At 42.6% G+C, this 15,914-nt stretch overlaps 1 protein-coding gene across 2 annotated transcripts in view; it reads right to left on the reverse strand.

The window, feature by feature from the left end:
- Window positions 1–15,914, reverse strand: part of C1QA (complement C1q A chain) — an 88,027-nt gene that overhangs the window by 17,227 nt on the left and 54,886 nt on the right. Inside the window, exon 1 of one of the 2 annotated variants that reach the window (XM_085609005.1) lies at window positions 2,224–2,381. The exons of the other annotated variant lie outside the window; for it this stretch is intronic. The gene's annotated coding sequence lies outside the window, so the exon portion shown is untranslated. Of the gene's footprint in view, window positions 1–2,223; window positions 2,382–15,914 lie in introns of those variants that run through there. 2 annotated transcript variants of the gene reach the window in all.

Raw genomic sequence — 15,914 nt, forward strand, 5'->3', positions numbered from 1 at the left:
ATAGAATTGTAGCTCAAGTAACTGTGAATAAAGCAGTCAACTTGAGCCCCGCTCTTAAGGTTTGTCTATTTGATGTATCACAAAATCCCTCAGTGACGCACACTCGGTTATTCATGGCTGCCTATTTATAGTTGTATCCTGAGCATATCACTCCTTGAAAAGTCAATGTTTATGATGCTATTTCTCTTATTAATTATCACAGGTGAGGGGCGATTCAGGACACCTTTGTTTTATGCTCAAAAACCCAGGGAAAGTCTTGGCTCACAGACTCAGTGAATAGTCAAATCCAATCGGGTTTTCAGAATGACCAATGAAAAGACAAATTATATATTCAATAAAAATGAATTCTATATACATATTTTTCATACATTGTGTATTTCCAGAAGACCCGACGGTAACACAAAGCTCGTTGTTCCATTAAGTCCAGTCCTACGTGGGAGCTGCTAATGAACTTGCTGTTCTGCGACCAGCCTACTACATAGTGTCATGTTAATGCACGGAATAATATACATTTTTACTGTTATTACAATAAATAATTACTAGTAATAAAACCAATATAATTAGATACAACACAAATTGCCGAAGATCATAAAAGCCTCCATTTTTAGAACACACAAATACAAGATATCTGTAACACAAAAGACAACACTGTGTTGGGGTCCCAATGCCCCTATTGTAGATGACCGCTGAGTAAGTGTGGAGCACAGGGTGATAAGATGTTTATCTAAAATTCCCAAAAGTCCACCCAAATTGTTTGCTGTCCAGAGGTCCTATGTAATGGGAAAGAGAAATTCAATGGCTATACCACGAGCCGAGACAAAGCACAAAGCGCAATATTTTATTTCAGTTACAATGCTGTTCCTATTCAGAGACTATGAGTCTTATCCTGAAGAGCTGCACTGGGGCAGGGCATAGATAGACCTCAGACATTCTCAGACTTAATGCATGAACTTTAGACAGAGAACAACTGGAAAAAAGAGAGGGAGGGGCGGGGGAGAGAGAGAGAGGGGGGAGGAAGAGAGAGAGAGAGGGGGAAGGGAGAGGGGCAGAGGGGGAGAGAGAGAGAGAAAGAGAGAGGTTTAGTTAGAGAAATAGAATAGACAGAGATCAAATGGAAAGTTCCCCTATAGATATACACATAGGTAACGGTAGACAGAGAGCGAGAGAGAGAGAGGTTGAGATAGTGAAACGGAATAGACAGAGATCAAGAGAGAGACAGGTTTAGATAGAGACATTGAATAAACTGAGATCGAGTAGAAGAAAGTACACATAGGTAACAGTAGACAGAGAGAGGGAGATTTAGATAGAGAAATAGAATAGACAGAGATCCAAGAGATAGAAAGTTTACCTTCTCTGGGGGGCCCCTGGGAGACTGGGGCCCTAGGCAAATGCCCACTTCGGCAATACCTTAAAACGACCCTGAGCGGGGATGAAAAAACTGCAAGCATAGGAAGATAGGCAGAGAGTGTATGCTGGTGAATAAAAGAGGCATGATGGGGAATCAAGAGTAGACAGACTTGATATTTGCCATCCTGGCATTCAGCAGCGCCAGCTGCTGGATTCTAAGGAAAACTTTGACCCCGGCACCTATTCTTTTACAAATTAAGCACTGGTGGTGTCTACATTTCATGCATTAACTCAGAGAGATTCTGTGTAATATATATGAGTTATAAACACCGCAAGCACATAGAAAGAGGCACTCTGGTTTGCACTGAGCCAGTGCACCTCTTCATGATACTGACTATCCTAAAGTGTGCTTAATTTGAGCCGGTGGTTTCCGGTGCTCAGCACCGGCACTTAATCATCAACACTGACGCTCACAGCAGCAGTTAAGGACACACTTATTTAGTAGGCACAGGGAGATTAAGTGATTTGCCCAGAATCACAGGATGTTGAGCAACGCTGAGACTCGAACTTGGTCGAATCTTCAGCTCGGAAATCGGCAGCTCTGGTCATTATGCAAAATCTTTTCCCCAAAATAAGTGCTGGGGCTATCATCAGGAGGCAGCGTGCACCAGCCCATTTCTCCTCTTAGCGCTGCCTCGTGACGCGAACCCCGGCACTTATTTTTTTCAAATTAACCACCCATCTGCTTCTATCTATAAACCAGGTGAGACTGCAAGATAAATGTATACCATTACCTGGTTGAATACTCTCTAGGAGGTATTAATGGAGTATCTAACGAAAGGCTCACTATGACTTACAATTAAAGTGATCACTTACCTGTTGCAGTCACGGATAGAGAGTGCAGCTGTGCAGCCCAGACTTCCCCAAGGGATTTTGCTCGAAACAAAATAGCTATGAAGGAAATATCTTTAGAGATGTAAGTGTGACTGTTGTCTTAAAATGCTGCCAGTCACAGGGGAAAGTGTCCAAGTTTCTCTTCCTTATTTCATTTCTCCTTTCACGTTATTTTCACACGTCCACATAACAAACTTAGAAAACATTCAACTAAGCAAAATGGCAGGATGGGACAAACTGATGTTGTAAGCAGTTGCAAAGGGATGGGGTCGGAGAACTGAAACGAACATTTTTAAATAAACCCATTTACAATAAAAAACCTAACAAATTATTTTCTGACTTCCTCATGTGAAAGGCATCGCATAACTGTCCACATCCCGTGGTTCTAAGAAAGAACTGTGAGGACCTCACTTAGGGGCATATCAGCAACGAGGCGATAAAAAATTATCGCCGTTTTTGCGTCTGTTTCGGGCGAAAAGCGGCGATAATTTTATTGCCTAATCAGCAAGGTCACACTATCGCGTGAAACTTTGCATTAGCGCCTGAATTCTGAACGCCCAGCTTTGCATCTCTCATGAGATGCAAAGTGGGCGTTCCTGCCCTGACATGACTGGAGAAATGTCGCTGAGCGACATTTCTCCTATCATCAAGCCCCACACTATGAAGCATAGCGGCAAGAAAAGTAGCGATAACCCCTGTTATCGCTACTTTCCTTACGCCTGCTTCAGGACTGACTTAGCCATGATATCCTATGGAAGGTGAATATCATGGCTGAGTTTGCCTGGCCCTATCATCAAGCTAACGCCAAACTTCGTGAGATTATCGCTGGGTTTCCAGCGATAATCTCACGTTTGGCAGTTAGCGCTAGGATTTTTATCGATTTGAGATAAGCGTTGCTAATAGCACGCTATCTCAGCGATAAAAATCCACATTAGCCGGCGAAAATTATCCTAAAGCTAAGTGCGCTTAGCGATAATTATCGCCGGTCCTTGATGATATGCCCCTCTGTTACTGCATTTTAAAGACTTGTTATCATTCCATGAAAACAAAACTCTTTGGGAAGGATTCATGATTAAAAAAGATTAATAGGTCTGATATCTCATTCTTTTGAGTTGGTCCTGGGTGTGGAGCAGATCTGCAACTTCTAGGGCATTCAAAAGGATCCAAGAAGTAATACAGGAAATCTAGGGCAGTGGTAGATATGCTAGAGTACATCAGTGCATAAAATGTTCACTTGAGGAATTTCCTCCCGTTTGAAAATACAGGATGTGTATGTAATATTCAATTGTGTGCTTCATAGCCTTGCTAGGGTTATGAAGCGCTATAAACGCTACAATTCAATAAATGGCTTATTATCACACGATGGGAAACAATCTCTAACAGGTTTATGAATAATGTCAAAATTATGATTCTGTGAGCCCTGATGTACAGAATGAGGGTGCTTCAACAAGAAGTCCCTACAATCCCAATTCTACTTTGCACCTGGCACTTGCGTATGTGTACTTCCAATATCCAGGCAGGATTTCCGTATTATAAATCCACTCCAGAAATTACAAATGGGTAATGACACAAATCGTGAGTCTGTGAATCAGATATGCAATTTACATCCTGACCCCGGGGCTTCAGACTGAAACAATATATAGGTCATAGGTCTAAAGAGAGTTCCAGAAGCTAATGTTTTTGTAAGTGGAGGAATCCAACAGGACCATGTTACATAAGAGTAAATAGAACTGAATGAAGTAACAAAGCTAGGGGCACATGTATGACCATTTTTAGCAGTCGCAAAAAGGGAATCTGGACAATTGTGGCAGGTAAAACGGCTTCCAGCATGTACTAACCCTATTTTAGGGTAACCTGTTACTGACTCGTAAAATAGGGTTTGCGAGTTGTTTTGAGGAAGGGGCATGCCAAGGGCATCCCTTTTTAATACCGAGTCGCAAGTGCATGTATGACTGGAATGCGGTCACAAAGCATTCATATTTTACCACCTCCGTAAAGGAGGCAATAACCCATTCACAACCAGGAAGGGGTCCCCAAGGAACCCTTTTCCCTTTGTGAATGTGGACGCCAACATTTTTTAGGAGCAGGCAGTGGTCCCGCGGACCACCACCAGCTATTCTTAAAAAATGAAAAGGTAGCTTTTCATTTTTTTTTTTTTTTTAAACTTTTTATTATATTTGCATTTAAGGCACAAACAAATTAGGTACATCATCCAAATATTTCTAGACATTACATTTTGCATGTTGGATGTTGTGTCACTTGGCGCTCGAGCTTCACAAATGCCCCGACAAAAGACAACCCTCCCCCCATTACAATTCCAGTTCCTCCTCGTTTTCAGTATCTGAGTCCCCCTCCGCTCCATTTTTCTTTTTTAAATGCATCCTGTTTTCCTTTAAGGAAAACGGGCTGCATTAAAAAAAAATGTGCTTTAGTTAAAAAGCAATCACAGACATGGTGGTCTGCTGACCCCAGCTGGCCACCATCCCAGGAAGTGGTTCGGGAAACAGCGCTGCAAGGGTGATGTCACCCACTATATGTGTCTCCACGATTATCTATCTGACGGTGCTGTAAGGTGGAGAGAACCACTAGCCTTCCCAAACTTGTGCAGCCTATGCCACACTCCCAGTACAAAAAAACCAAAAACCCCAGCACACATCTAATTAGTATTTGGGCATGACAGCAGTAGCCACAGTATGTCAAATAGGTATCACAGAAATTGGAAGACCAGGTTTCTCACAGATTTGATTGCATGCCACAAGGTGGCGCCATATGTGGCAACTCACGTAATGACAATGAAATTGGAAACAAGGGGCAAATGGGGGGAAAGTAAGGGAGATCGCTCCCCATATTTATACTACCCCCTGCAGGCACATTAAAAGGGCAGTTAGAATACTTTGAAAGCACGCAAGGGAGGAAGGTGGACACGGGGGAGAGTGCCCTTTATACTTCTTTACCAACAAAAGCAAGTTGACATGAGGCATATGAGGTACAGAGGGACCTGCCACAAGAGGAGGTTACTTTAGCCGACAAATGTTTTTATCGACCCATCACAGGATCAATAAAATTATCAAAACGACAACATGAATGGTACTATTGAAAGGGGTCATTTGAGGCCTACAAGTAAGGTGCTCATAGGATGACACATGCATGAAGGCACAGAGGGTCTGCTCACATAGAGAGCACAAAGAGGATGAAAAGCATGAGGAGGGGGATATGTGGCATACAGGAGCTCCAAGAAATGATAAGAAGGTTGGATAGAGTATACAATTGATAAAAACAAAAACCCCAGCACACATCCAATTAGTATTTGGGCATGACAGCAGTAGCCACAGTATGTCAAATAGGTATCACAGAAATTGGAAATGTGTTTCTTGTGTTCTTTATTCTTCTCTTTGCTCCCTGGTTTTCAGTATTTTAATACAGGTTACAAGCCAACACGTGTTTCGTCGCCAGCATGGGGATTACCCTGCGACTTTTTCAAGGCTAAATGAAATACAGAGTATATAATCAACATACACGTTGGTTTAACGAAAATCAATACATCTGTAAATCCCAGAACATGAATCACCTGTCAGAAAACGTGCGTATTTTGAGCCAAATAATGCCAAAAGGATTGAGAGGTAAGACAATGCTTACAAGGAATAAACACGAAGGACAGCCAGTAGAGTGACACTATCAATGTTGTGGCAAACATGGGTGTGTGTGCAAGTGAGAACTATATGACACCACTAATTAAATGTCAAAGCACATCTTTCATTTAACAAAACTTCACACGTGGTACTGTCAAACCTGAAAGGCACCCGTGAGTGAATTACTTACGCAATCATCAAGTACATATGTAAAACAACCAACCTCCTGTGTCCCATATTCAGTTCCTTCTATTGAAAAAAAGGGAGCATGGTACGCTCAAATTAGTTTAAAAAAACCCTCATTTCGCTGATCTCGCAATGTTAGAATAGTATTAAAATAACCCACAAAGTATCTAAATACCTACTTCAAGTGTGGTGATAATTCCGACCCACACAGTTTGTAGGTAATTGTAGTCTCAAAGTGTGTCCAACAACCAGATCCTGTTTCTCGGTCTGTTGCCTGTAGGGTTAAAGATGGAATACACCTATATTTACCGCAGTCCTCTTTATGAATCATAAAAAACTACATAAAGCTACCAAGGCTACGTCCTCTTCTGGTAAAGGGCAACGAATTTCAAAAGGTACGTAGGAACTCTATCATTCCGAAGAAAATATCTTGTAATGTCTGGTTATAATCGTAAAGTAATAACAAGACCAGAAGCAATAATTGGGTAGATGTATACCCTAGTATCCAACCCGAAATTTAATTTAATTTATCCAAGGTACATAGGCGCATTACATAGTAGTGTGTTCAGATCTGAGGTAAAAAAAACGTCCACCCGTAATTACAAGATACCGTTGCTGTCTTAGGTTGAACCGGTAAAAATTATATTTAGTATTTCATAGTATAGTTGAACTGTCTAATTCAAGCAGCATTCCACCCTAGTAACCCTTGCTCCCAGGCTAGTAAACAGTCTCCGCAAATGGCTTCGCATATCATTATCCCGATGCTCCTTACCGTATGTGTAAACGGCGATCTCCTGTAAGTGTATCCTCACGCATCCTCGAGTACGAGAGAGAGCGCCTCGTTTCTTGAGGTTAAGTAGCCGTCAAAGTGAAAAGCCCAGGAAAAGTGCTGGGCATAACAAACTAGACCTAAAAGTCAGCATGACGCGAATTCGTGCGACACAAGCACCATCTTGAAGTGGTGAATAACTCACTTTGCGTGTGTTCCTAAAACCTTCTTGCTTCCGTCTTATTCTTATAGCCTCTCATAGTAATGGTCACAAGGAATGATTTAAAAAAAAAATCATATTCCTCATTGCGAGATCTTAACATGTATACTCCGGACTTGGAAATCCATTATAACTTGCGGAAATTATGACTAATCTGAAAAATGGACATCCAAACAGCTGAAGTGTGTTGCTCAGGGTGTCTTCTTTTTTATAAACATAAGAGACCCCTAATGCTAGTTATTAAAACGTGTATTTAAAAGTCACAACGCATACATCCTGGCAACCATCCATACAGTGATTTCTTTGCTATCGTACAACTAATAATTGGCCCTCTTCCAAATCGTGCATAGGCTGGCAATATTTAGGCTGATCACTGTGACACTTATTCTATGTGACATGCTCGTCAGACTACTGGTCAGTCTCATTTAGGAGCACGGATTAATTATGAAAACACAATAGCATTTCACAACACAAAGTCGATGGGAATACAAAAGGCATTTACATTGAGACACAATGTCTCAGTATCCCTCATAATAGTGTTACAATACATATCATGCCCCAATCTACGAGCACTAACTTTGTACATACAAAGTCAAATTTTGCAGGTACATTTACACCAGATTCCACGTCCTCAAATGTTGGAGGTATATTTATGAGTTCCTATGAATTACATTATAAGATGCCAGCATCCTCATACATTCATCCCCATATGTTTTTAGGGCATACCTTTAAAAGATCCTCAGCAAATACGCTTGGATCAGTTTTCTTAGTTTGTTATGATGTTACCTCCCCAAAAAGTAGTGCAGTTCCTGATCTACATTGAGACCTGTTTCTGTACTTCGTAACCTAAGTATCCAAAGTGTCTCACTTCTTTGTAACATCAATTCTCTATTTCCTCCCCTTGGGTGTCTCAGGGTTTGGTCAACCCCATAAAAGACAAAGTCCTTTGTTCTCTTCTGGGTTGTGTACTCAACGATGTGTGCGGCAATAGGATATCTCACATCCCCTTGTTTAACCGCCGATTTTCTCCCTTAGGGTTCTGATTGTGCTGCCCACATATTTTTTACCACATCTACACTCAATCACATACACTACAAATTTAGTGTTGCAGTTTATATTAGACAGGCTCTTATATGTTCTCTTGTCTGCACCAGTAAAGGAAGTTTTCTTGTTGCAAGCCCATTTACAAGTCACACAATGTCCACAGATGTAAAAACCAATGGTGTGTTGTGTTAGCCAAGTCGTAGGTCCCTTGGCTCTAGGGTAACTAGGGCTAAGCAGATTTCTTAGGCAGACACCTCTCCTATATGTGATATCAGGTCGTGCACTTATAGATCCCACAATGGATGTCTCCCCGTTCAAAATGTGCCAATGTCTATTCAGGCTGCGCGTAAGTACCTTGGATAAGGCATTATAATTTGTAACCATACGTATCTTGTCATTCTTGTTGTGCGTTTTCGTCCTGTCTTTCAAAGTATTCTGCCTATCGATAGTTTGTATCCTTTGTCTGGCTTTCTCGAGTGTATGTTTTTTATAACCTCTTCTGCTGAAACGGTCCATCATCCCACTAACACATTCCTCAAACTCTGGATTGTAGCTTCAGTTGCGTCTTGCCCTATTGAGTTCCCCAAAGGGGATAATCCTGATCTGATGGGCAGGATGTGCACTAGCTGCATGCAAAACTGCATTGCATGATGTAGTCTTGCAAAAAAGTTGGCTGTGGATCTGGTACTCCCTGATATAAATCTCAGTGTCTAAGAACATAATTTTCTCCTTACTGAAATGTGAAGTGAACCTAATGTTGTAATCATTACTAATCAGGTGTTCAAAAAAGCTCTTCAGTTTCTCTATGCTTCCCGTCCATATCATGAGGCAGTCATCAATGTATCTGCCCCAGAATAGGAGGTTGGTTATTTTACATATATACCTGATGATTGCGCGAGTTATTCAGTCACAGGTGCCTTTCACGTTTGACTGTACCACGTGTGAAGTTTTGTTAAAGGAAAGATGGGCTTTGACATTAAATTAGTGGTTTCATATAGTTCTCACTTGCACACACACCCATGTTTGCCACAATATTGATAGTGTCACTCTACTGGCAGTCCTTTGTGTTTATTCCTTGTAAGCATTGTCTTACCTCTCAATCCTTTTGGCATTATTTGGTCAAAATACACACGTTTTCTGACAGGTGATTCATGTTCTGGGATTTACAGATGTATTGATTTTCATTAAACCAATATATATGTTGATTATATACTCTGTATTTCATTTAGCCTTGAAAAAGTCGCGGGGTAATCCCCATGCTGGAGACGAAACACGTGTTGGCTTGTAACCTGTATTAAAATACTGAAAACCAGGGAGCAAAGAGAAGAATAAAGAACACAAGAAACACATTTCCAATTTCTGTGATACCTATTTGACATACTGTGGCTACTGCTGTCATGCCCAAATACTAATTGGATGTGTGCTGGGGTTTTTGTTTTTATCAATTGTATACTCTATCCAACCTTCTTATCATTTCTTGGAGCTCCTGTATGCCACATATCCCCCTCCTCATGCTTTTCATCCTCTTTGTGCTCTCTATGTGAGCAGACCCTCTGTGCCTTCATGCATGTGTCATCCTATGAGCACCTTACTTGTAGGCCTCAAATGACCCCTTTCAATAGTACCATTCATGTTGTTGTTTTGATAATTTTATTGATCCTGTGATGGGTCGATAAAAACATTTGTCGGCTAAAGTAACCTCCTCTTGTGGCAGGTCCCTCTGTACCTCATATGCCTCATGTCAACTTGCTTTTGTTGGTAAAGAAGTATAAAGGGCACTCTCCCCCGTGTCCACCTTCCTCCCTTGCGTGCTTTCAAAGTATTCTAACTGCCCTTTTAATGTGCCTGCAGGGGGTAGTATAAATATGGGGAGCGATCTCCCTTACTTTCCCCCCATTTGCCCCTTGTTTCCAATTTCATTGTCATTACGTGAGTTGCCACATATGGCGCCACCTTGTGGCATGCAATCAAATCTGTGAGAAACCTGGTCTTCCAATTTCTTCCTCTTGACCCTCCTTCCATGCCTCATAAGACCCACTTTAATACCACTACTTAAATTTAACTTTTGCGGTCAACTTTTGTGGAGGGGGGCTAGCCCGCCCAAAAAACTAATAGCCAACATGCCCCATCCTTCCTTGCTTTATTTCACCCCTTTCAATATTGCTACTGTTTAATTAGAATTTCCACTGGGGTACGGGGGTGAAATATGTTGGGACACACATTTGAGTCCCATATGATGCTTTTTTGCGTTCCTCCCTAGGTTTTCCGTACCCCCCCCCCCATTCCATGCACTCCCTCCCTCTCTGCGGCCTAAGGGCCGCTGCTTCATCACCACAAATTGCCCCGCAGAGTTCCCTCAGCTACAGCTCATCTATCTCCCATCATGGTCTAGAGGATCCTAGGCTCATGCTACGTCTATGCTCATCCCTGTAATTACCAGGTCCTGTGCACCCCTTCCCCATACTTTCCCAAACCTGTTCCCCTTGCCATACATTCCCAATCCTGCTACATGTAAGTTCTCTGTAGTACCTTCCTCCTACAAACAATTGCTCGGTCCCCTAAGCTGCTGTTAAATCTATGCCCTATCCTCCAATTCCCCCCTCTAATTCCCAGGTCCTGCCTTCTCTCTGCCCACACGCTTTGGTTTCTTAGGTGCCAGCTACACCTTACACCCACTCGTCCCCTGTAATTCCCTGGTCCTGTCTTCCCAATTGTGTCCTCAGCTGCCCTCACTTGATCAATCCCTCAAAAATTGCCCCTTTTCACTTACTTTCCAGACTACATAAAATGTCATTATGCACTCTGCCGTTGGCCAGCAAGGCCCAACTTTGGTCAAACTCTGATTCCTATTTCCTTGGTGCAAGAACAAGAACCTCTTCTTCTTAATTATCGGGATTTCGGCCCTGGTTGGCACTGGCAAGTCATTAACTGAATCACTGAAACACAGCCACTTTCCTTTCTGTAGCTTGTAAAAGCTACCTTACATGAGCATCCTTAGTCACCTCCTGACACCCCTTCTCATTTCGCTCATGTAGCTCAATCAGAGTGAAAGCATTATCTTCATTTTTTAATATTTATTCATTTAATTCTTTCAATTGGGGTGAATTCATGGGGTTTGCGAACTGCTGTCACTGCAGATGGCGTGTCTGCAGTGACAGCGGTTTGTGAGAGGAGCGACGCCCTTTGAATATCGCTCGATTGTAGCGAGCGTCACCTTCGGCAAATCCTTACGGATTGCTCTGGCAATATTACTCCATTTGGCCTGGAGTCTCAGCTAATATTACGGTTTTAGCTACCTGGACGTTTTTTAATATTTGTGATTCGCCTGGTTCAACAAACGTATTGTTCGACCAGACATAAGGGTCAATCATAAACTCTTTACTCATCGTCCTGAAGATGGTCTAATGGACTTTTATGCCACCAAGACTGAAACGTCGACCAGCTCATCTATTTCCACAGTGATACATTTTCTTTGGAATTGTTCTCTGTTGATTCAGACTCATTTTCCATTACGAAAATATTTTGGAATAGATGTTCACACAATTGATCCTGAGGTTTTAACTTTTGTACATCATTGACCTACCTCGGTCATTGTGTGTCGTTATCTTGTTTTGTACCCTTCTTGTTTGTTCACATTAAATAGATTTATTTGTTGAAAAATGCACACCCGTGTTTAAACTGTTCATTGTAGATTCATCACAATATGAATGAGCTAATTTAAGTATTGATTGTTCGTTAGTCAGCCACCTTCAGGGGCCCGACAACAGATTTATCCAGTTAATTGGTGCTTATTTAGTTTCTTGAACGAAATCCCTTGTAGGCACTTTTACTTATCAATAGTTACATGTCCCAAGCCTCTAAGGGTATATTGGGTTTCTCGCTCTCTTCTTATTGCCTTGTAAATAAGGCACCCTTTCACACTATATTTAGCCTGAAAGGGGTGGGCAATAGGTGTTGCGGTGGGCATTCTGCCGCACTCCCATTGATTTTGATGCTGCCCTCTATTTACAAGGCTGGCGTAAATATGAGGCAGCGCCAAAACGAGGAGAAATGCTTTATTTCTCCTCGATTTTGCTGTTTCTATGTGTGCTGCATTGTGCTGTTCAAAATGTCAGGCTTTACTCACTATCAATGAAGAAAGTTGTAAGTGGAGTGACTGTGACTCACCAAGGGGCATATCAGCAACAACCGGCGATAATTATCGCTAAGCGCACTTAGCGCTAGGATCATTATCGCCGGCTAACGTGGATTTTTATCGCTGAGATAGCGTGCTATTAGCAACGCTTATCTCAAAAGCGATAAAAATCCTAGCGCTAACTGCCAAACGTGAGATTATTGCTGGAAACCCAGCAATAATCTCACGAAGTTTGGCGTTAGCTTGATGATAGGGCCTCACATACTTAGCCATGATATCCACCTTCCATAGGATATCATGGCTAAGTCAGTCCTGAAGCAGGCGTAAGGAAAGTAGCGATAACAGGGGTTATCGCTACTTTTCTTGCCGCTATGCTTCATAGCGTGGGGCTTGATGATAGGAGAAATGTCGCTTACCGACATTTCTCCAGTCATGTCAGGTCAGGAACGCCCACTTTGCATCTCATTAGAGATGCAAAGCTGGGCGTTAAGAATCTGGGCGCTAATGCAAGGTTTCACGCGATAGCCTGACCTTGCTAATTAGGCGGTAAAACTATCGCCGCTTTTCGCCTAAAAACTGACGCAAAAGCGGCGATAATTTTATATCGCCTTGTTGCTGATATGCCCCCAAGTTCACTGTTTTTGAGAAGTACATCTATTTGACGACGGCGGCTTGACATTAAATTAATGCTGCAAAGTTTATTGGGCTATACATCAGGCAATGTTAATTGAGCTAACCTGGAGGGGCGGCATGATTTCTGGACAACTATCGGCACATAATAAAAATTAATATTAATTCAAATGCCTCTGCCCTATACCTACTCCCTAGTTAGAATATTATCAAATTGGTACATCAACTGTTGATAGTATTTATTTCAAATGTGACTATATTTTATGGTATTTCCCACAGATGGGAGAGAGTTAAAATGTATTAACATTGTGGTGTGTTACAACATGTTGCCTGCCATTTATAAGGGTTTCTCATAGCCTGGTGATTGTAATTTGATTACTGTTGCGAATTTGAACCTTGCCATATTGAAAAAGGTGGGCATTAATAGCAACTATATGAAATGTGTACATTTCTATGGGTACATGTATGGGTATTGATATCTGTTGAAATATATCCTGTTAACTGTTGAGAGACCAATTTGATAATGTTTTTCATTTTCCAAGATGGTTCCCCACACGTTTTTACTACATCCTCTACTATCCCATTGTTTGTTATATGTCACTCTACTCTACTCTATCTCTCTTCACTCTACCCCACTTCATTCTACGCAACTTCACTCTACACCACTGTACTTTACGCCACCATACCGTCCACCACTAAACGCAACACCACTATACACTACCCCTTTCAGTCTACTCTACTGGACAAAAGCTAGTGTTGTAGCTAGGGTGCCATGTACCTTCATGACCATAACTGGATGCATTGAGCACCTCACACCCACAGTCTCTGGTGCTACTGCACCTGCTGCACTAATACCGGCTCTATCCCTGATGCAGCACCTTCCTCCATTTACATTTTTCACGAAACGCCAATGTACTACCAAGGCCATCCTAAAACACAGAGTGCAAGTTCAGACTGAAGTTTATAAGGAGAAAGGCTGTCTCAGCCTGCTTCCAGCAAATAGATGAGTACAGAGGAACTCATCACCGGTTACTGCACTGCACCGCCCTTTTAGACAATCCTCGAGCAGGGCCACAGCGTCCAGACCTTAGTTTAAGCCTGGTCATCCACAGATCTTCCTAACTCTAAATGATGCTGAGAAAGAAAATGTAAAGCCTAAATGCACCTTGTGATGAGCTCTCCCTACAACTCTAACAATCACTTTCCTTCTGTATTTTGTTCTCTCTGCTTGATAGCTACTGCGTCCTCTCTGTTTGATGGGTTCACCTTTTTAATTTTCTAGCATATGTGTTACTTGCTACAGTGCCTTTTCTAGAATCTTAACCCCTCCCTTTTTTGCCGAACGTCCTTAATAATCTGTGGCACTAGGTGCTTACGCAGTACGTGCCTTGACTGCACAATGGCAAAAATAGACCCCTCACCATCAATACTAAGATGGCTGTGAAGCCCACATATCTCCTTTGATGTATTTTAGAATCTGTAAGAGTCAAATCTACCACTGCCTTGCAGAGCTTTCTCAGTGAAGTACCCATGACACATTTAATCACACTCCAGGTTCCTGCAGTGCACACAGTCAGGAGCACAGCGAGACTCTAGGGAGAAGATTTACAAGCACCTTGCAACACTTTTGTGCCACCGTTGCACCACTTTTTGTGTCGCAGCAGTGGTGTAAATAATGTGCCATGTTGCGGCCCATTTACAATGTGACGCATCTGGGGAGCGGTGTCACCTTGTAAAGCCCTGCGCCACATTATACCTGCATCAGGTATAATGTATGCAGTGTGGGCGTTCCCATGCGGGAAAGCCTTGTAGAAGTGATGCAGTGAAATCTACAAGATTTCACTGTGCGAGCAGGCGTAAGGAGTGACACAGTGTATTAGGAAGAGGCCTCCCCATGAATTACCGGAGTTGCGTCATGCTTGGACACTACTCCAGCAATGCGTGACTTTTGCGCCGACAGATGCATCAAAATTTCTGACGCATATGTCAATCCTTGCTCTATGGTGCCCCGTATTGTAAATACGGCGCACCCATGGTGGCGCAAGGGTTTCACACACAGGCTCAGGGAAACTAATGCATCTATACAGATACGTCAGTTTCTTGTAAATAAGACCCTATATTTTTTATGAGCTGTTTTGCTGGAACCACTTTGTGTACAACTGCAGGACCCACATTGGACAAGCTACTCAAATATGGACCTGGAAAACGTGCAAGCTCTGCGTTTGCTCCATGGCACAGCCAGACACAAACCCCCTGCACCCCCAGTGCATCACTTTTTGTGACGTACTGGTGGCGCATGTTACTGCTCCATACTTACAAGGACAGGAAAAGCCACCCTGCTTGGCTTTTCCTGTCCTTGTAAATATGGCCCCTTTACACGCAGCACTTTGCGTGAAAGGGGTGTTCCATGGGTTTGGCTGTGGGTGTTCCCACGCAACACCCATGGAACAAGACACATCTCCAGATTTCTAAGGAATCATAAATCTGGGAATGCGTCTGAATGCTACGCCACCCTAGGGGGGGGGCGTAGCGAGGCACGAGGAGAAATGTTTCATTTCTCCTCGTTTTTTCCTCTTTCAATGCATTCTACAGCACGCATTGCAAGAGGAAAATGCCTGTAATGATTGTTTTTGTGCAGGAAGGGGCACCTTCCTGCACAAAAACAATTTCCCCATGACACAGGCATCCTTACACCATGGTGCAAGGGTGCCTGCACCGGTGCATGGCAGCAGTTTGTGCGCCAGCGCAGAGGAGAGCACAGGAATGCGACATATTGTAAATATGTTGCATTCCTGTGCTTTGGAAGTGTTGCAGCGTGTCGCAGCCAAAGGGCTTGCGTTGCCACGCTGCGGCACTTCCTTGTAAATCTGCCCCCAAATCTCTAGAAAGGTAACAGTGTTGCAGACTCCAAGACACACACAGACTCTGCAGATTGCTTTCTACGGAACGGCTGGAGAATTAACACACAAAAGACAGTCTAACTATGTTCATGCAGCTCTGTTTTGATTAATGAAAGTTATGTTATTTAGGAAGATTTCCAGTTCACTCATGTTGAAGTGA

This window comes from Triturus cristatus, chromosome 1_2 (assembly GCF_964204655.1).
Source record: "Triturus cristatus chromosome 1_2, aTriCri1.1, whole genome shotgun sequence".
Classification (NCBI taxonomy): Eukaryota; Metazoa; Chordata; class Amphibia; order Caudata; family Salamandridae; genus Triturus; species Triturus cristatus.